The following is a 20,860-nucleotide window of genomic DNA, read 5'->3' as shown; positions in this document are numbered from 1 at the left end:
GGAAAACTGCAGCTCCACATCAATGGCTTAACTGATTTGTTTACTAAATCAATATTGCAGACGTGGTGGCAAATCACAGCATTAGGTCGAAGCCCAACTTCACCTGCAGAGCCAGAGAGCAGCAGAAGCTCTACACCAGTAGATTCAGAGCAGCAGCTCCAAGACCTGCTGCAGTTTTACAGAAGCTAGCGTTACCCACAATTTCATCAACTCTAAATATTACTAAATTACTATATTACTAAATATTACTAAATATTACTAAAATGCAAAATGCATCTTTTTTTATATTACCTTTCTCTATCTAATGAATTAACATTTTCCCTGAATTTTCCATTCCACCTTAAATATCGTAATTTCTTATTAGTTGTCCTGGAAATGTAGCTATACGTTTAGTGAATAAAAACTTCAACATTTCACATGTAGTGTTTTCTTTTTCCTGAGCATGTAATATTATTTGCAGTGAGGCCGGTTTGGAACGTATATGCTTTAGAGAGAGAGAGACCTCTCGACCCACTCTCATGTTTTTACGTTCTAGAAATGAGATCCTGTTACGTTCTCCCTCTTCAGAACAAAGTAAAAAGCCTGTGTCTAAAAAGTCTCTGTGTAAAAAGTCTGTGATTTGTCTTTAGATGTGGGAGGGAGTCAGACTTAAGTCTGTTATGTCTTGTAATCGTGTAGTTGTACAGACAGCATAACACAGACTACACTACAACATCACCAGACTGAAAGAGTTTTCACCTGTTTAAATACTTTGATTTGATTTGAAGATATTTTGATACTTTGAATGATCCTCTGTGAAGAATAATAAAAATCCAAATCGTGATCTGACCGGAGATCTACAGCCAGTGTCATATCTCTGATAGTCTCCTCCCATTCTGTGCTGCTGTGCTGTGAGGTCAGTTCAGTGCGCTATAGCATTAGCTAAACGCTAGCATTATTCTAATTACTACACTTAAACAATCTCGTAATTCAGAGGATCCAGTGATTAGTGTTGCCAACTCCTCAGTAAGGAAAGTAGCTATTGGCTGTCCTAAAAGTCGCAAGAAGTCGCTAAATGACGTCATCACCTGATTTGCATAATACATGTTTTTGAAGCTGTAAAGGATTAACGTTGTGGGAGAGAAAAAAGTGAATATAAATTAATTATTACTCCGTGAAAAAGTGCTGTTTTAAGTAACTATAAGTATTTTTGAGAAAAGTTACTGCGAAAATGAGCTCTTCCATCAGTTCTAGTCACTCTTCTGTGCATTTTTATCGGGTATTGAAGCATATTTTGCCTAATAATTAATTATTTCTGCCCCGGTCGGGTTATCAGCTCTGAGGTACAGCCGTTTCGGCGCCAAAACACTACATGTGACTGAGCCTAAAAATGTGTGTTCATGTGCTGTATTTTCTTCTGTTTCATATTTTATAGATATATGTGCAGTTTCAGATACTTAATAATCGTCTGGGATTGTTTTTATTGTGTATGTGCAGGTATGTTGTGGTTCTGTTTATTTAATTAATGTAAAGTTTCTGTTCTGGAGCACATATCTTCAGCTCTTACCACGTTTAACCACGAACGATCTAGAAAAATGGGCTGAAGAGGATGTTTGTGTGTATTTATAGCGCTCCAGAGGAGCTTGAATGCAGAGCAGGAGATGTATATGCAGTTGCAGACACTTAATAATCTGCTGGGATATTTTTTGTGTAAATGTGCAGAGAGAATAAAGGCAGGAGGAGAGAATGAGACCTGCCTCTCCGTGTGCTCTATAACAAGCATACTTACAGACGAGCTGTTACATTTGGCTTGAGAAATATTTGGCATTATGAAGTAAAAGTAAATTGTAAAATTATTATTACGGAGCTCCTCAGCTCTGTTTAACTCCTGCGCTGCATTTAAGCTCCTCTGGAGCTACGGGGGGCACGGAGGGACAATTAATAAATAAAAGCACGCAGTTGCCTTGTTGGTGCCGGGAATTGTAGTTCAAAATAAAACTAGAAAAGGTAAAGTTCGTGAACGAACTTTAAGTTGGCTTGGAAAAGAACGCTATTAACGTTAAAAAGTTAAAATGGTTGCTAAACGCTAAATGCCAAAAACACGGAAATCTAAAAACGTTTGGTTAAACGTTGAAATCTAAAAATACGTGGTTAAACGCTGAAAACTAAAAATGTTTGGTTAAACCCTGAAATCTAAAAACATTTGGATAAATGCTAAAATCTTGAAAGTGGTTGCTAGGCAGTTGCTAACGTCTTACAGGTGGTTGCTAAGCTGTTGCTCAGTGGTTGATAGTTATTTGCTAATGTATTACACATGGTTGCTAAGTGGTTGCAAGGCGATTGCTAAACAGTTGCTTACGTTTTCCTAGTGGTTGCTAAGGTGTTGCTAAGTGGTTGTTAGGCAGTTGCTATTGTTTCTAATGTGGTTGCTAAGCTGTTGCTAGGCTGTTTCTAACGTTTTCCTGGTGGTTGCTAAGGTGTTGCTAACTGGTTGCTAGGCAGTTGCTATAATTTCTAAAGTGGTTGCTAAGTGGTTGCTAGGCAGTTGCTAACGTTTTCCAGGTGGTTGCTAAGGTGTTGCTAAGTGGTTGCTAGGCAGTTGCTAACGTTTTCCAGGTGGTTGCTAAGGTGTTGCTAACTGGTTGCTAGGCAGTTGCTATAATTTCTAAAGTGGTTGCTAAGTGGTTGCTAGGCAGTTGCTAATGTTTTCCTAGTGGTTGCTAAGGTGTTGCTAAGTGGTTGCTAGGCAGTTGCTATCGTTTCTAAAGTGGTTGCTAAGCTGTTGCTAGGCTGTTTCTAGTGTTTTCCTGGTGGTTGCTAAGGTGTTGCTAACTGGTTGCTAGGCAGTTGCTATAATTTCTAAAGTGGTTGCTAAGTGGTTGCTAGGCAGTTGCTAACGTTTTCCAGGTGGTTGCTAAGTTGTTGCTAACTGGTTGCTAGGCAGTTGCTGTAATTTCTAAAGTGGTTGCTAAGTGGTTGCTAGGCAGTTGCTAACATTTTCCTAGTGGTTGCTAAGGTGTTGCTAAGTGGTTGCTAGGCAGTTGCTATCGTTTCTAAAGTGGTTGCTAAGCTGTTGCTAGGCTGTTTCTAACGTTTTCCAGGTGGTTGCTAAGGTGTTGCTAACTGGTTGCTAGGCAGTTGCTATAATTTCTAAAGTGGTTGCTAAGTGGTTGCTAGGCAGTTGCTAACGTTTTCCAGGTGGTTGCTAAGGTGTTGCTAACTGGTTGCTAGGCAGTTGCTAACATTTTCCAGGTGGTTGCTAAGTGGTTGCTAGGTAGTTGCTAACATATTCCAGGTGGTTGCTAGGCAGCTGCTAAGTGGTTGCTAGGCAGTTGCTAACGTTTTCCAGGTGGTTGCTAAGTGGTTGCTAGGCAGTTGCTAACGTTTTCCAGGTGGTTGCTAGGCAGTTGCTAAGTGGTTGCTAGGCAGTTGCTAACATTTTCCAAGTGGTTGCTAGGCAGTTGCTAAGTGGTTGCTAGGCAGTTGCTAACGTTTTCCAGGTGGTTGCTAAGTGGTTGCTAGGCAGTTGCTAACGTTTTCCAGGTGGTTGCTAGGCAGTTGCTAAGTTGTTGCTAGGCAGTTGCTAACGTTTTCCAGGTGGTTGCTAAGTAGTTGCTAGGCAGTTGCTAACGTATTCCAGGTGGTTGCTAGGCAGTTGCTAAGTGGTTGCTAGGCAGTTGCTAACGTTTTCCAGGTGGTTGCTCAGTGGTTGCTAGGCAGTTGCTAACGTTTTCCAGGTGGTTGCTAAGTGGTTGCTAGGCAGTTGCTAATGTATTCCAGGTGGTTGCTAGGCAGTTGCTAAGTGGTTGCTAGGCAGTTGCTAACGTTTTCCAAGTGGTTGCTAGGCAGTTGCTAAGTGGTTGCTAGGCAGTTGCTAACGTTTTCCAGGTGGTTGCTAAGTGGTTGCTAGGCAGTTGCTTACGTTTTCCTAGTGGTTGCTAAGGTGTTGCTAAGTGGTTGTTAGGCAGTTGCTATTGTTTCTAATGTGGTTGCTAAGCTGTTGCTAGGCTGTTTCTAACGTTTTCCTGGTGGTTGCTAAGGTGTTGCTAACTGGTTGCTAGGCAGTTGCTATAATTTCTAAAGTGGTTGCTAAGTGGTTGCTAGGCAGTTGCTAACGTTTTCCAGGTGGTTGCTAAGGTGTTGATAAGTGGTTGCTAGGCAGTTGCTAACGTTTTCCAGGTGGTTGCTAAGGTGTTGCTAACTGGTTGCTAGGCAGTTGCTATAATTTCTAAAGTGGTTGCTAAGTGGTTGCTAGGCAGTTGCTAATGTTTTCCTAGTGGTTGCTAAGGTGTTGCTAAGTGGTTGCTAGGCAGTTGCTATCGTTTCTAAAGTGGTTGCTAAGCTGTTGCTAGGCTGTTTCTAACGTTTTCCTGGTGGTTGCTAAGGTGTTGCTAACTGGTTGCTAGGCAGTTGCTATAATTTCTAAAGTGGTTGCTAAGTGGTTGCTAGGCAGTTGCTAACGTTTTCCAGGTGGTTGCTAAGGTGTTGCTAAGTGGTTGCTAGGCAGTTGCTAACGTTTTCCAGGTGGTTGCTAAGTTGTTGCTAACTGGTTGCTAGGCAGTTGCTATAATTTCTAAAGTGGTTGCTAAGTGGTTGCTAGGCAGTTGCTAACGTTTTCCTAGTGGTTGCTAAGGTGTTGCTAAGTGGTTGCTAGGCAGTTGCTATCGTTTCTAAAGTAGTTGCTAAGCTGTTGCTAGGCTGTTTCTAACGTTTTCCAGGTGGTTGCTAAGGTGTTGCTAACTGGTTGCTAGGCAGTTGCTATAATTTCTAAAGTGGTTGCTAAGTGGTTGCTAGGCAGTTGCTAACGTTTTCCAGGTGGTTGCTAAGGTGTTGCTAAGTGGTTGCTAGGCAGTTGCTATCGTTTTCCAAGTGGTTGCTAGGCAGTTGCTAAGTGGTTGCTAGGCAGTTGCTAACGTTTTCCAGGTGGTTGCTAAGTGGTTGCTAGGCAGTTGCTAACATTTTCCAGGTGGTTGCTAGGCAGTTGCTAAGTTGTTGCTAGGCAGTTGCTAACGTTTTCCAGGTGGTTGCTAAGTGGTTGCTAGGCAGTTGCTAACATTTTCCAGGTGGTTGCTAGGCAGTTGCTAAGTTGTTGCTAGGCAGTTGCTAACGTTTTCCAGGTGGTTGCTAAGTGGTTGCTAGGCAGTTGCTAACGTATTCCAGGTGGTTGCTAGGCAGTTGCTAAGTGATTGCTAGGCAGTTGCTAACGTTTTCCAGGTGGTTGCTCAGTGGTTGCTAGGCAGTTGCTAACGTTTTCCAGGTGGTTGCTAAGTGGTTGCTAGGCAGTTGCTAACGTATTCCAGGTGGTTGCTAGGCAGTTGCTAAGTGGTTGCTAGGCAGTTGCTAACGTTTTCCAAGTGGTTGCTAGGCAGTTGCTAAGTGGTTGCTAGGCAGTTGCTAACGTTTTCCAGGTGGTTGCTAAGTGGTTGCTAGGCAGTTGCTAACGTTTTCCAGGTGGTTGCTAGGCAGTTGCTAAGTGGTTGCTAGGCAGTTGCTAACGTTTTCCAAGTGGTTGCTAGGCAGTTGCTAAGTGGTTGCTAGGCAGTTGCTAACGTTTTCCAGGTGGTTGCTAAGTGGTTGCAAGGCAGTTGCTAACATTTTCCAGGTGGTTGCTAGGCAGTTGCTAAGTTGTTGCTAGGCAGTTGCTAACGTTTTCCAGGTGGTTGCTAAGTGGTTGCTAGGCAGTTGCTAACGTATTCCAGGTGGTTGCTAGGCAGTTGCTAAGTGGTTGCTAGGCAATTGCTAACGTTTTCCAGGTGGTTGCTCAGTGGTTGCTAGGCAGTTGCTAACGTTTTCCAGGTGGTTGCTAAGGTGTTGCTAAGTGGTTGCTAGACAGTTGTTAACATTTTCCAGGCGGTTGCTAAGGTGTTGCTAAGTGGTTGCTAGGTAGTTGCTAACGTTTTCCAGGTGGTTGCTAAGGTGTTGCTAAGTGGTTGCTAGGCAGTTGTGAAGGTTTTCCAGGTGGTTGCTAAGCAGTTAATAGGTGGTTGCTAAACCCTGGCTGGGCTGCCGGGGTGTCCAAACTTTTGACTGATAGCTGCTCCATACAGCAGCTCCTCCATACACTCACAGTACTGGAGGAGCAGGGGAGAGAAGGGGTTCCGTGCGCAGAGCTGCTCGTGTGCGAGTTAGAACTCTGGGCCCCCCATTCATTTCTATGGGGAAACTTCGTACGACATTTGTACGAAATCCGTACGACGTATCGTTTCGTAAAGCATATTTTCGGAAAGAACTCAATAAGTTCTATAGGTCATCCGAATTTCAGCTTCATATCTTAAATATTGTGACGTTCACGGCCGTTCAAAATTCTTCTAGTTCATTGTCTATGGAAAAAAGGGCGTACGTTTACGAAGTTTTTACGAAAATCGTACGATGTATCGCTCCAAAAAGCACAAGCACACCCCGCGGCTATAAGTTCTACCATCGTGTGAAGTTTCGTGGTTCTAGCTCGAAAGCTCTAGGAGGAGTAGTTGTTTATAAAACGTGGCGAGAATAATAATAATAACTAGAAAAGGCAAAGTTCGTGAACGAACTTTAAGTTGGCTTGGAAAAGAACGCTAATAACGTTAAAAAGTTAAAATGATTGCTAAGCTGTTTCTGTCTGAAGAGTCGTGGATATGCTGTTAACTTTTGGCTAAACGCTAAATGCCAAAAACGCCGAAATCTAAAAATGTTTGGTTAAACGCTGAAATCTAAAAACGTTTGGTTAAACGCTGAAATCTACAAACGTTTGGTTAAACGCTGAAATCTAAAAACGTTTGGTTAAACGCTGAAATCGAAAAACGTTTAGTTAAACGCTGAAATCTAAAAACGTTTGTTTAAATGCTGAAATCGTAAAACTTTTGGTTAATCTTTTGATTGCCAATTTGTTGCTAGGCAGTTGCTATCATTTCTGAAGTGGTTGCTAAGCTGTTGCTAGGCAGTTGCTAATGTTTTCCAGGTGGTTGCTAAGCTGTTGCTAACTGGTTGCTAGGCAGTTGCTAACATATTAAAGGTGGTTGCTAAGGTGTTGCTAGGTGGTTGCTAGGTTGTTGCTAGGGTGTTGCTATGGTATGCGGGGTGGCTGCTAAGATGTTGCTAGGTGGTTGCTAGGTGGTTGATAACTTGTTGCTAGGTGGTTGCTAAGGTGTTGCTATGGTATCCGGGGTGGTTGCTAAGGTGTTGCTAGGTGGTTGATAGGTGGTTGCTAGGGTGTTGCTTGGTGGTTGCTAAGGTGTTGCTATGGTATCCGGGGTGGTTGCTAAGGTGTTGCTAGGTGGTTGCTAGGCAGTTGCTATCATTTCTAAAGTGGTTGCTAAGTGGTTGCTAGGCAGTTGCTAACGTTTTCCCAGTGGTTGTTAAGGTGTTGCTAAGTGGTTGCTAGGCAGTTGCTATTGTTTCTAAAGTGGTGGCTAAGTGGTTGCTAGGCAGTTGCTAACGTTTTCCAGGTGGTTGCTAAGTGGTTGCTAGGCAGTTGCTATAATTTCTAAAGTGGTTGCTAAGTGGTTGCTAGGCAGTTGCTAACGTTTTCCTAGTGGTTGCTATGGTATTGTTAAGTGGTTGCTAGGCAGTTGCTATCATTTCTAAAGTGGTTCCTAAGTGGTTGCTATGCAGTTGCTAACGTTTTAATAGTGGTTGCTAAGGTGTTGCTAGAAAGTTGCTATCATTTCTAAAGTGGTTGCTAAGTGGTTGCTAGGCAGTTGCTATTGTTTTCCTAGTGGTTGTTAAGGTGTTGCTAAGTGGTTGCTAGGCAGTTGCTATCATTTCTAAAGTGGTTGCTAGGCAGTTGCTAACGTTTTCCCAATGGTTGTTAAGGTGTTGCTAAGTGGTTGCTAACATATTCCAGGTGGTTGCTAGGCAGCTGCTAAGTGGTTGCTAGGCAGTTGCTAACGTTTTCCAGGTGGTTGCTAAGTGGTTGCTAGGCAGTTGCTAACGTTTTCCAGGTGGTTGCTAGGCAGTTGCTAAGTGGTTGCTAGGCAGTTGCTAACGTTTTCCAAGTGGATGCTAGGCAGTTGCTAAGTGGTTGCTAGGCAGTTGCTAACGTTTTCCAGGTGGTTGCTAAGTGGTTGCTAGGCAGTTGCTAACGTTTTCCAGGTGGTTGCTAGGCAGTTGCTAAGTTGTTGCTAGACAGTTGCTAACATTTTCCAGGTGGTTGCTAAGTGGTTGCTAGGCAGTTGCTAACGTATTCCAGGTGGTTGCTAGGCAGTTGCTAAGTGGTTGCTAGGCAGTTGCTAAAGTTTTCCAGGTGGTTGCTAAGTGGTTGCTAGGCAGTTGCTAACGTATTCCAGGTGGTTGCTAGGCAGTTGCTAAGTGGTTGCTAGGCAGTTGCTAACGTTTTACAAGTGGTTGCTAGGCAGTTGCTAAGTGGTTGCTAGGCAGTTGCTAACGTTTTCCAGGTGGTTGCTAAGTGGTTGCTAGGCAGTTGCTAACGTTTTCCAGGTGGTTGCTAGGCAGTTGCTAAGTGGTTGCTAGGCAGTTGCTAACGTTTTCCAAGTGGTTGCTAGGCAGTTGCTAAGTGGTTGCTAGGCAGTTGCTAACATTTTCCAGGTGGTTGCTAAGTGGTTGCTAGGCAGTTGCTAACATTTTCCAGGTGGTTGCTAGGCAGTTGCTAAGTTGTTGCTAGGCAGTTGCTAACGTTTTCCAGGTGGTTGCTAAGTGGTTGCTAGGCAGTTGCTAACGTATTCCAGGTGGTTGCTAGGCAGTTGCTAAGTGGTTGCTAGGCAGTTGCTAACGTTTTCCAGGTGGTTGCTAAGTGGTTGCTAGGCAGTTGCTAACGTTTTCCAGGTGGTTGCTAGGCAGTTGCTAAGTGGTTGCTAGGCAGTTGCTAACGTTTTCCAAGTGGTTGCTAGGCAGTTGCTAAGTGGTTGCTAGGCAGTTGCTAACGTTTTCCAGGTGGTTGCTAAGTGGTTGCTAGGCAGTTGCTAACGTTTTCCAGGTGGTTGCTAGGCAGTTGCTAAGTGGTTGCTAGGCAGTTGCTAACGTTTTCCAGGTGGTTGCTCAGTGGTTGCTAGGCAGTTGCTAACGTTTTCCAGGCGGTTGCTAAGTGGTTGCTAGGCGGTTGCTAACGTTTTCCAGGTGGTTGCTAGGCAGTTGCTAAGTGGTTGCTAGGCAGTTGCTAACGTTTTCCAAGTGGTTGCTAGGCAGTTGCTAAGTGGTTGCTAGGCAGTTGCTAACGTTTTCCAGGTGGTTGCTAAGTGGTTGCTAGGCAGTTGCTAACGTTTTCCAGGTGGTTGCTAGGCAGTTGCTAAGTGGTTGCTAGGCAGTTGCTAACGTTTTCCAAGTGGTTGCTAGGCAGTTGCTAAGTGGTTGCTAGGCAGTTGCTAACGTTTTCCAGGTGGTTGCTAAGGTGTTGCTAAGTGGTTGCTAGGCAGTTGCTAACGTTTTCCAGGTGGTTGCTAAGGTGGTTGCTAAGCAGTTATTAGGTGGTTGCTAAGCCCTGGCTGGGGTGCCGGGTGTCCAAACTTTTGACTGATAGCTGCTCCATACAGCAGCTCCTCCATACACTCACAGTACTGGAGGAGCAGGGGAGAGAAGGGGTTCCGTGCGCAGAGCTGCTCGTGTGTGAGATGGAACTCTGGGCCCCCCATTCATTTCAATGGGAAAAATTCGTACGACATTTGTACGAAAACCGTACGACGTATCGTCGAAACGTTAAAATTTTCGGAAAGAACGCGGTAAGTTCTATAGACCGTCCGATTTTTGTCTTTGTATGTCAAAAATTGTTACCTACACAGTCGTTCAAAGTTGTCCCCCATTCATTTCCTATGGGAAAAAAAAGCGTACGTTTACGAAGTTTTTACGAAAACCGTACGATGTATCGCTTAAAAAAGCACAAGCAACCTATTCGGGTATAGGTCCTACGATACTGCAAAATTTCGTGATTCTACGTCAAAAGCCCTAGGAGGAGATGCGTATAGAAATTTGAGCGCGGAATAATAATAATAATAATAATAATAATAATAATAATAAGAAGATTACGAAGAACAGTAAGTTGGCTTTTCCAAGCCAACTTAATAAAAAAAATAAGAAGATTACGAAGAACAATAAGTTGGCTTTTCCAAGCCAACTTAATCACAGAAAAATAATGACCTTTTTACTGTTACAACATCAACCAACCTCCAACAGGAGTGTAACACATAACAAGAGTCTCTTTTGTTCACTAAAGGTTAAAATAATTATAATAATTTGTAAGAATTCATATTATTTGATGTAGTTCTTTTTCAATTATTTTTGTAGTCTTTTTAACTCTGTTACACAAATGTTAGTTTCTTCTAATCTGTTTCTTCTCAGTTTTATCCATTCTGTTAAATTGTGTATTTTTGTCAAGTTGCTCAAAGTGTGATTCCTTTTCTTCTTCTTCTTCTTCTTCTTCTTCTTATTATTATTATTATTATTATTATCATTATTATCAAATTCATGTTTTTATACAGCTGGATACTGTGTTCCACAGTAATGGTTTAACTGGGATTTCTTAAAAACAGCAGGGCTAAAGATTTTTTAATTTGCTAACATTTATGTTTATTATTACAGTGAAAAAGCAAGTTATCTGTTAAATCAGTAAGACAATTAACATTACTTTGTAAAATACCACTTCTTACCTGAATGTCTTCTCGCTATAATCACTAAAATAACTAATTATTTAATTCTTACACTTAATATTGTACAAGCTGACTTTTATTTTGATGGGAAAGTCACATGACTTACCAGTAACTGTTGTGGTGGAACTGGATTTAGTAGAAGGAAATTTAAAACTAAACTAAAGTAACTTAGAAATGAGTAGAGACATATCACACTAACTGAAGAAGGAATTTCCACAGAACTGATTTCTACGTTAACTCTGGAGGCTCCGTTATCCTGTGTATGATCTGTAAAGCCCCCCCATCCCCAGCTCCGCGACCCCCTACTCAAACCCCCCTCCTGTGTCTGAGGGTCAGAGTCAGACTGCTGAGCAGAGCTAGGAGAAGATCCAGTGCTGGTGGAGTAAATGCTGCACACGCTGAAGGTGGTGTTGGTGTAGGCGTGAATGTAGAACAGCGTGTTATAGAGAGAGAGAGAGAGAGAGAGAGAGAGAGAGAGAGAGAGAGAGAGAGAGAGAGAGAGAGAGAGAGAGAGAGAGAGAGAGAGAGAGAGAGAGAGAGAGAGAGAGAGAGAGAGAGAGAGAGAGAGAGAAACTTCTCCATACCTTCTGTAGTTCAGCTGATCCTGCTCTTAATCCGGCGCTGCAGCTACAGACCCCGGAAGCTCAGCCTCATCCGGGTTATGTAGAGCCCCGCCCCCTCCCCCGTTATATCACATTATACCCCATCACCGCTAGAGGGAGCCCGCGAGGGAGTCCTCAATGCATGGAGCTGAATGGAGCTAAACAGCTAAAACTCTCATTTAAACATTGTATAACTACTTCTCTGGAGTTTTCCTTTAATTTTAATTTTACAAAGTAGAGTAGGAGTTAGAAAAGGGGACCAAAATGAAGCCCAGTGAACATGAACATGAGAAGGAATTAAACAAACCCCCCCCACAACCCAAAAAGAAGAGACAAGCTCCTAAACCACCGGACAGACAGCTCCGCTCTCGACTTCTTCACCAGCAGGAGCCCCTCCCACCTCCCTCCACCATAAAGGAAGAGGCCGCTACAAGTAATCCAGCAAACTGATATCTTTTGAGTCCGTGCTGCTACAATGGTGAAGTCAGCAGTACATGTTTTCAAAACAAGTACGGACCCTGTGTGCCAGTTATCTCCCCCATTCCAGTTCTTATCAGAAGCAGAAAGAACAGGGAGTATAGGTCAGATAATGTGAATATATCCAACTTGCAGTATATAAATTGTAACCCACAGGCTTTGGAACAAAATGCACACACTGTAAACCCGAACAGTACAAGTTTGATAAATTAAATAGTTTGTAATAACTCAAAAACAAGTAAGAAGTTAATTTTACTCAAATTTTCAACATAATCTGTACTATTTTAACATTTTAAGGTTTTTGTGCTCAATCATTTTAATTTGTCTGTGTCACTGAACTCAAATAATTTTACAGCAATGCCACCTGACCTGACGAAGCTCCTCCTACACATTCTCCTGGGCAAGTGCGCCATACTTGCTCTGCTCGCTTCAGGCGGGCATTTTGTTTTTTGGGCTCCTGAATGAGGTGAGTTATCTGGTGATTTTGCCCCATATTCATATTTTACTGGTGTTTTAGCTACCTCGTGTACTACATTGAATATTTAATACATTATTTGCTAATATTTATGTATGTATTGTGTAGTGATGGCAAACCGAGGCTTTCTGAAGCACTGAAGCCTTTTTCCTAATTGTATCGAAAAAAGGTTCATTACTCGGAGCTTCATAACACAGTGGACATCAGCGGCACCTGGTGGGCAAAACCTGAAAGTGCTTTGTGTATTTAAAGGACGAGGGGCGTTTTTTTTTGTCTTTTTACAGTTTTTAAACCTGTTCCAGTGCATTTACATGACATTTGAGGTTTAAATAAAAACGGAAAAAAGGAAATGGAAGAATACTTTGATGTCTGGATAATTTAATGCATTATATTAAAAGACATAACTGTAATATATTTTTAATTAATATATAATACACTTAGAATGTACCTTGATAGAGCACACTGGAGAAACTACACTTGTAATTCTAATTGCATTCACATTGTTGCTTTTTTCCCTTCACCATGTTATTAATCTGTTAATATACCAAAATTTAAAATTATATTATTCACTATTATTCACATCTTTCCAAGCAGGGTTTGTAACATGTCACATAGGCAAGGCTCATGTAGATATGCTGCATGGGGGATATGGAAGAATTTGATGAAAGAAATGTAGTAATTGTCATAAGGCAACACTTTTACTGGATGTATGCCATGACAGTACACACATTGAACTATGAGGATATATATATATATATATATATATATATATATATATATATATATATATATATATATATATATATATATATATATATATATACAGTGAGTCCAAGAAGTATTTGATCCCTTGCTGATTTTCTTTGTTTGCCCACTAATAAAGACACTATCCTTCTGCACTTTTAATGGTAGATATATTCTAACATGGAGAGACAGAATATCAAGACAAAAATGCAGAATATAATTTGAAAGAATATATTTTAATTAATTTGTAAATCAATGAGGAAAATAAGTATTTGATCCCTCTTGCCAAACACACTCAATACTTAGTGGCAAAGCCTTTGTTTGCAAGCACAGCGGTGAGACGTTTGTTGTAGTTAACCACAAGTTTAGCACACACACCAGGGGGAATTTTGGCCCACTCTTCTTTGCAGATCCTCTCTAAATCATGAAGGTTGGTGGGCTGTCGCTTGGCAACTCTGACCTTCAGCTCCCTCCATAGATTTTCGATCGGATTGAGGTCTGGCGACTGGCTGGGCCACTCCATGACCTTAATGTGATTTTTCTTGAGCCAATCTTTGCTGTATGTTTAGGGTCGTTATCATGTTGGAAGACCCAACAACGGCCCATTTTCAGATCCCTGGCAGAGGGGAGGAGGTTGTCCCTCAGGATTGTGCGGTACATGGCTCCATCCATCTTCCCAGTGATGCGTTGAAGTTGCCCTGTACCCTTGGCAGAGAAACACCCCCAAAACATTATGCTTCCACCTCCATGCTTGACGGTGGGCACAGTGTTCTTGGGGTCATAGGCAGCATTTTTCTTCCTCCACACATGGCGGGTGGAGTTGAGGCCAAAAAGTTCAATTTTGGTCTCGTCTGACCACAAAACCTTCTCCCAATAACTTGGTTCATCTTTCAAATGATCATTGGCATACTTGAGGCGCACCTCCACATGTGCTCTCTTCAGCAGGGGTACCTTTCGGGCACTGCAGGATGTGAATCCATTGTTGCGCAAAGTGTTGCCAATTGTTTCCTTGCAAACTGTGGTCCCAGCTGCCTTCAGGTCATTTGCTAACTCCTGCCGAGTGGTTGCAGGACTATTTCTGAACGTTCTCAGCATCATTGCCACCCCACGAGGCGAAATCTTCTTTGGAGCACCGGGCCGAGGTCTGTTGATTGTCATGTTATACTCTTTAAACTTTCTGATAATTGCACCAATAGTTGTTACTTTCACATCCAACACCTTACTAATCTTTTTGTAGCCCATTCCAGCTTTGTTAAGGTCAACAATTCTGACTCTGAGGTCCTGTGACAGCTCTTTGGTTTTACCCATGTTGGAGACTTGAAATCTGTGTGATCTGTCTGATTTTGTGGACAGGTGTTTTTCACACAAGTGATTAGTGAGAACAGGTGGCTTCAGGTCAGGTAACAAGTTGATTGGGAGTGTCTAACTGGTCTGTAAAAGCCAGAACTGCTAATGAATACTAAGGGATCAAATACTTATTTCACTCCATGAAATACAAATCAATTAATATATATTCCTTAGATTTATTTTCTGTATTTTCTTTTTAATATTCTGTCTCTCCATGTAAGAATACATCTACCATTAAAAGTATAGAATGATCATGTCTTTATTAGTGGGCCAACGAAGAAAATCAGCAAGGGATCAAATACTTCTTGGACTCACTGTATATATATATATATATATATATATATATATATATATATATATATATATATATATATATATATAATTATTGTACACTCTTACAGAACTAATAAAATGCCATATGTCTAAAAGGCATAGTTTTCTTCCAAAGTTTATATTTTCTAAATAATAATTTTCTACCTTATTTGATGGCAAAAGTTCAAAGTGTTCCCAAACTTCAGAACGGCCTCTTTTTCTTACTGGTTCCATTCTAATATTTTATTATCTACTATCTATATCTTATCTATCTATCTATCTATCTATCTATCTATCTATCTATCTATCTATCTATCTATCTATCTATCTCTCTATCTCTCTCTCTCTCTATCTCTCTATCTCTCTCTCTCTCTATCTCTCTATCTCTCTATCTCTCTCTCTCTGTATCTCCGCTAACAACCCTCGAACTGCGCGCCAGGATTTGCCGCTTTTGAATCTTTCCCTGAAGCAGTCACGTGGTTGTGTGCCGAAATGAAGCTTCGGACGTCATTGGTCACGTGATCTTTGTAGAACGAATCAAGCATCGGCTCAGTGATTCGAACCAATGCGTGTCGTTTTTTCAACACACGCCTCGAAGCTTCAGGTTCAAGGGTAGCACCACTAGTATTGTGAGTTAAAATTTTCTCTGCCATCTCAATGGTGGAAACTGATAGCTAGCTAGCTAAAGTAGCTAACGCTAACTAGCTAGCTAAACTAGCTAGCTAAACTAGCTAACGCTAACTAGCTAGCTAAACTAGTAGAAGCCAGCATATTAATATTTAATTCATTATTTTTCATTGTCTCAGAGTTTACATTGCTGAATCAGCTGTGCATATATTTTAAATGTCGTGGGGTAACATTAGCTAAAATTGTTAGCTAGCTAGCTAGCGCTAACGTTAGCTTACTAGCTAGCAGGCCCCTATTACGGCCACCCCTTATTTTCGGCTAGCTAAGCCTTCTTGTCAGGCCACCTCCCGCCTTAAGATGAGACAAAACGTTCATACATTTAAATGTTGGGGGGTAACATTGGTTAAAATCGTTATATAAAAATAGAAAAGTTTAATAAAATGTATTATTAATTTTAAAAAGCTATCGCTAATAGGGTTTCTGGCGCTATCTTAGCTTAGCTTAGCTAGCTAGCCCCAGATGCTTTATAGCTGAACCAGCTCCCGCCTTTAACCCCTTTCTTTTATTTTTTTTTTAACCTCTTAACACGCCCTGGCCCGCCGGAGGGCCAGAAATTTATAATATTTCATATGTAGTTTTGTTTCTGAATAGTTATGAACAGTTATAGGCTCAATATAGACATACAATATACCATTTAAAGCTTAAAATCTCTGCTTTTCACTTATTTAGCATATTTAGCAGTATATCCTTTAAGAAAATAAACATTTAGGGCGAAAAATGCCTTGGTTGGGATTTTAATAATTATTATTAATCATATTTGCGTTTATCGTTCATCCATTACAAATTTAATCACAAACAAACAAAAATATTACAAACTCGTGTGGGTGATGTTCTGGAACGCTGGCCTGCCTTAAAAGTAGATTCACAGGTAAAAATATTTTCCTTACTACACTAATTCAATATCTTGTATCAGATTTATAGCAGATACTGTCCTTTCTTTCATGGCCACTGTGTGTACCAAAATTTGTGCGTAGTGATCGTATCTTTTTACCCATATTTACAGTATGGTAGAGAAATTTGCATATTTTCCAATAAATGTGATATGAACGTGTTTGCCAGTATTTTTTTCTCTACAGGACAACATGCACTACGCACATATATTCTGACCTGAACTTTTTTTTTTGCAGATCTGTGCAGAATTTCATAGAATTACAAACGTCAACCTAAAAAAACACTTCTATGCTGAGTTGGACAGACATGCCCCTCATCTTCTGAGCTTGTTCAGGATTAAAGCAGGACGTGCTGGAAAAGTGTCTGAAGTTTGGTGTCAGCTCTTCAGAATATATGACCTCCAGGTCAGTTGGTTGCACTTTGTGATACCTGAATAATATGCTATGGTGTATTATAGCATTTGTTTGATTACATTTCATTTATAAATACATGGTTATAGTATAACGTAATCATAGTGGAGTGTGGCTGTAATGACAAGCATGACCAAAAGTTAAAAAATGTTTTCATGCTTAAGGAGCAAGTTGATGTGCATGTCAGACGTGCTGCTGTCCTCCGCGCTCTTCCTGCCTATCTTCATGAGGACGACTCCAGTTTTCTGAAGACGTGGAATGTAAGTAAGCATGCTGTTTTGTTAATCATAAAATCAATTGTAATAATGGTTATTAGTATCCAACCTAATCTGCATGATGACAAGGACATTTTTGTTTTTGTGTAGAACTTTGAGCAGCGAACCAATGATATAGATTACATCCACACAGATAATAAACACAGAGAATAAGTAATATAATGTACTCAGTTACAAGGAGTCACACTAAATAAAAAGAAATGGACAGTCCTGCTTGAGCAGTTTTTTATTATTATTTTTTTTTTAACAAAATGGGGAAGACAAAATTGTCAGGGTCTTGATCTTTAACCCATATCCACCACCTAGACACAGCTCCACTGTGCAAAAGAGGTATAATTGACAAGGCTAAATGCAAGCCATCCATCCAAACACCCATAATAGAGATGAACCGATGTGGAAATTTTGAGCCGATATCCAATATTACACATGTGCTTAAATTAATACATTTTAAAGTAGCACTGCCAGTGTTGGCCAATTGTAGCAGCACATCCAGCATCACTTGGTACTTTTCCAGCCTACAATAAATATCCGTTTGAAATATTGGCAAGTATCAGCCATCATGGCTTCATGTTTTCTAAAAAGGCAGTTATCTGTCTAACGATATATCTACGAATTTCTACTAACAAAACTTGTGATGTTATCACTACCATAGGGGCAACAGCAATCTAAAGCTAAATTATTCAATAATAGCAAATAAAATATTGTAATTTACCATGTAAATATTTTTTATCTAAAATTTCCCCAAAGTGAATTCCAGCATGTTTAATTCTGTAGAAAACCTGTAAAAAAATCCATGGTGTTTCTTGTCCACTTTAACCTCAATTTCTCTTCTCTGGAAGGCAGATTAAAGCTATTTCTTCTTTTCTTCATTGACGTGTACCTACATTTTAAATAAATTTGTCTGTAGGCTTATGTAGCTGATACTCTAATCCATGTTATAAAATCTGAATAAAAAATATATAAAACATTGTGATACGATATGATATCAATGATATTTTCTTGCCCTTCTTCAAGCAGTAAAAAAACTCTAACTAAGCCTGGTGCATAATTTCGTTATCGATTTATCATACGATAAACATGACAATCGTTTTTGACAACATTGATAATAGCGTAGTGTTTATTTGCATGTGTAAGTGAAGACTTTTAAACAGGTACACTGTTTCTCCTGTCTGCTCCATCTGAGATAGGAGAGTAGGAAGTGAACATGTGTAAATCAAATATAATTATTTGGTAAATATGATCTGATGCGCTACCCAAAAATTAGGATCCTTTCTGATCAATTTGGAAGGAGAGCTCATTAACGTGATTGAGCTGACTTAATTTTAAAACAATCAAATATACGTAATATGTATATTTGTGTACACAAATACGTGATAAATGTTTCTCATGATTAATCCTGGGACTATATCATCCATAAAAAAATTACATGACAATTATAAAATGTCCAAATGTTTGTTTATACATACACCAGTTGATGTCACGTTTTATGTTTTATTTTATGCTATGATGTTATGTAGTTTTTAGATTTTTTTTTTTCTTTGGAAATATAAAGTAACACAATACATCTCTCTTCAGGTGTCCCAATCTGATGAACCCGACATTGATGACATGCCAATTGGTCTCCTCTCAATCAGTGCCAATTCAACTGATGCCACGCCATTGTGTCCAGAGAGGATTGCAGTTGTGCTTGAGGGTAACATTGTTATCGAACACCCCACATTAGCTGATGCATTTGTCACGCTTTTTGGACTTATGTACGCACTGCATCTAAGTTACCCAAAAGAGTTAGCAAACACTTTTGACTTCACCCAGAAAGTCTTGATGGGACTGGAGGATGGAAAGTTGAGGCCCAGAGTGTTGACCCTTAAAAACGAGCTGTTGGCAGTGGAGTAAATTGAAGTATGAAGAAATGTTACACCGTTGCTAATTCATGCAAGTGTCTGGACATGGTTCAGATATTACATTCAGTCCCATGTGTCCAGCCATGTTATGTTAGAGTTTGGTTTTCTGATTGCTGAAGGGAGTAGTGCACAGAAGTGTTCAGCGCTCTGCTCATCACTACCAGCAGGACTCTCAATCTGCTGAAAGCAATGCCATAAAAGCTTCTGTAAGGATCCCAATACTTTTTATACCTATGTATTGTATGTGTTCTTGGTTTTACTTGCAGAAAAAAACAGTTTTACCAGTGCAAAACCGGTGGAGAGCAGGTAGCGTGGCCCAAATGTTATTTTCTTGTTCAATTTTAAAGGAATAATAAGAAAGAAATGAGCGCTAGTGTTATGAGTTACTTTCTTGCGTTAAACTTCAATTTTAAATTTTAATGATTTTCATTACCACATATCAATGTGTGCCAAATTGGAATTGAATGTCAGACAAAAATGATACATATTAGGGAAAATTGTATTTGGTCCATTTTACCTGCTGTATGAATGTAGCCAGTGCTGTACATTTTCTACTGCTATGATCATCAAGTTTATTTTGTGTTAACTAGACTGAACTATGAGTGGAGGTTGTGTTAAAATTAGTCTGGTGTTGTGTTAAAAAAAAATGTCAGGGGAGTAAAGATGATTTTGATGATTCAATAATATTATGCCCAAAAGTACAAATTATATTAATGGGACTATTATTCACCAGATGCAGAAAAAAACTGTCCAGTGACTGTCCAGTTTTTTTTTTAACTATGTAATTTAAACACACAAAACTGTCCCTTACACCAGGGGTGTCGACTCTGTCCACATTGGGCTGGTGTGACTGCAGGTTGTTTTTTTTCCTGCAAAGCAGAAGCTCATGTTCTTATTTGTTTGAAGACTGACTAATGGATTAAACTAGTAGAATCAGGTGTGTTGCTGGTTGGTTTGAATACAAATCTGCAGCCACACTGGGCCAATATGGAGAGGTTTAGCAACCCTGCCTTACGCTGTCAAAATGCATTTATTAATTGCCCTGTAGAAATTTTCCAAAATGACCATACCATAATAAGTTTTTTTCTCTCCCTCTCTCCTGTGAAGTTGCATTGGACAGCAATGATGTTCAACTTGGTTTTAGTGAGTTACTCTTGAAGTGGGATTTTTTTTAATGTATTTTATTAATTTATTTTTGCATTGTTACACAAAACCCCTAATGCGTCATTCTGCAAAAACAATGAATTATTAGAGGAAGGGATTTTTTTTTTTTTTTTTGGGGGTGCTCACTTTTTCTTTTAGAGAAGCCACACTTTAGAAATCCTTGTGTTAAAAGGCTGTATAATTAAGCTTTATATATATATATATATATATATATATATATATATATATATATATATATATATATATATATATTGTTGTGACCTTATTTGACACATTTTTTTATACTTTTTTTTTTCGTATTCTCCACTTCTAAAAATGATTGATCCATTTCCTCAGGCATTTCCTTATGTACTGTTTGTGATTAATTCAAGTAATTTCTATTTTTATAGTTTTTCATTGTATGTGTAAATAAAAAGTTAGTTAACTGTTGACATATTTGTTTTTATTTTAAAATGTGTTCAAGTAAATACAGGGGTTGGACAATGAAACTGAAACACCTGGTTTTAGACCACAGACTTGCTGTCTTGGTCACAGATGCGTAAACGTAACTGAACCTTCACACTCTGCTCTTACTGGTGCAATGTGCAATTAATGAAGATTGGACATCAGGCTGCTCCAATTTAACCATGAAACCTCCCACACTAAAATAAGGACAGGTGTTTCAGTTTCATTGTCTAACCCCTGTACATTTCTAACAGGTTCAAAAAACGTTTTAAACTACTGTGAATTAGGTTTTTTTTTTGTTGTTTTAACGAGAAATGTTTTCAAGTAAATGCAATAAAAAGATTTCGTTACCTATACATTATTTAATTGTGTACTTTGAACTTAAAATTATCTAGTAATGATAACTCAATAAAAAGTATTTATTTAGATTACAAGTGTAAGGTAATGTAACTTAAAATTTTTTAGTACAAGGTACTTAAATAAGAGAGTTTCTTCTATGTAAAATTGCAAGTTATTATAACTTAAAATTATTTAGTAAATGGTACTTAAATAAGACAGTTTCTTTAACTTACAAAGTT

The 20,860-nt window shown here is 39.7% G+C and overlaps 3 protein-coding genes across 4 annotated transcripts in view; 1 reads left to right on the top strand and 2 right to left on the bottom strand.

Moving 5' to 3' along the window:
• The window catches only part of LOC125780521 (zinc finger protein 239-like), a 115,594-nt gene extending 104,418 nt beyond the window's left edge, over window positions 1–11,176 (bottom strand). The window contains exon 1 of the mRNA XM_049478131.1: window positions 11,138–11,176. The gene's annotated coding sequence lies outside the window, so the exon portion shown is untranslated. The remainder of the gene's footprint in view (window positions 1–11,137) is intronic.
• Window positions 1–20,860, bottom strand: part of LOC111197521 (zinc finger protein OZF-like) — a 134,460-nt gene that overhangs the window by 5,613 nt on the left and 107,987 nt on the right. The window lies entirely within an intron of this gene.
• LOC125801343 (zinc finger protein 239-like) overlaps window positions 1–20,860 on the top strand; it is a 210,248-nt gene that overhangs the window by 172,552 nt on the left and 16,836 nt on the right. The window lies entirely within an intron of this gene.

This window comes from Astyanax mexicanus, chromosome 4, assembly GCF_023375975.1.
Source record: "Astyanax mexicanus isolate ESR-SI-001 chromosome 4, AstMex3_surface, whole genome shotgun sequence".
NCBI lineage: Eukaryota > Metazoa > Chordata > Actinopteri > Characiformes > Acestrorhamphidae > Astyanax > Astyanax mexicanus.
This window is presented reverse-complemented; position numbering and strand designations above follow the sequence as displayed.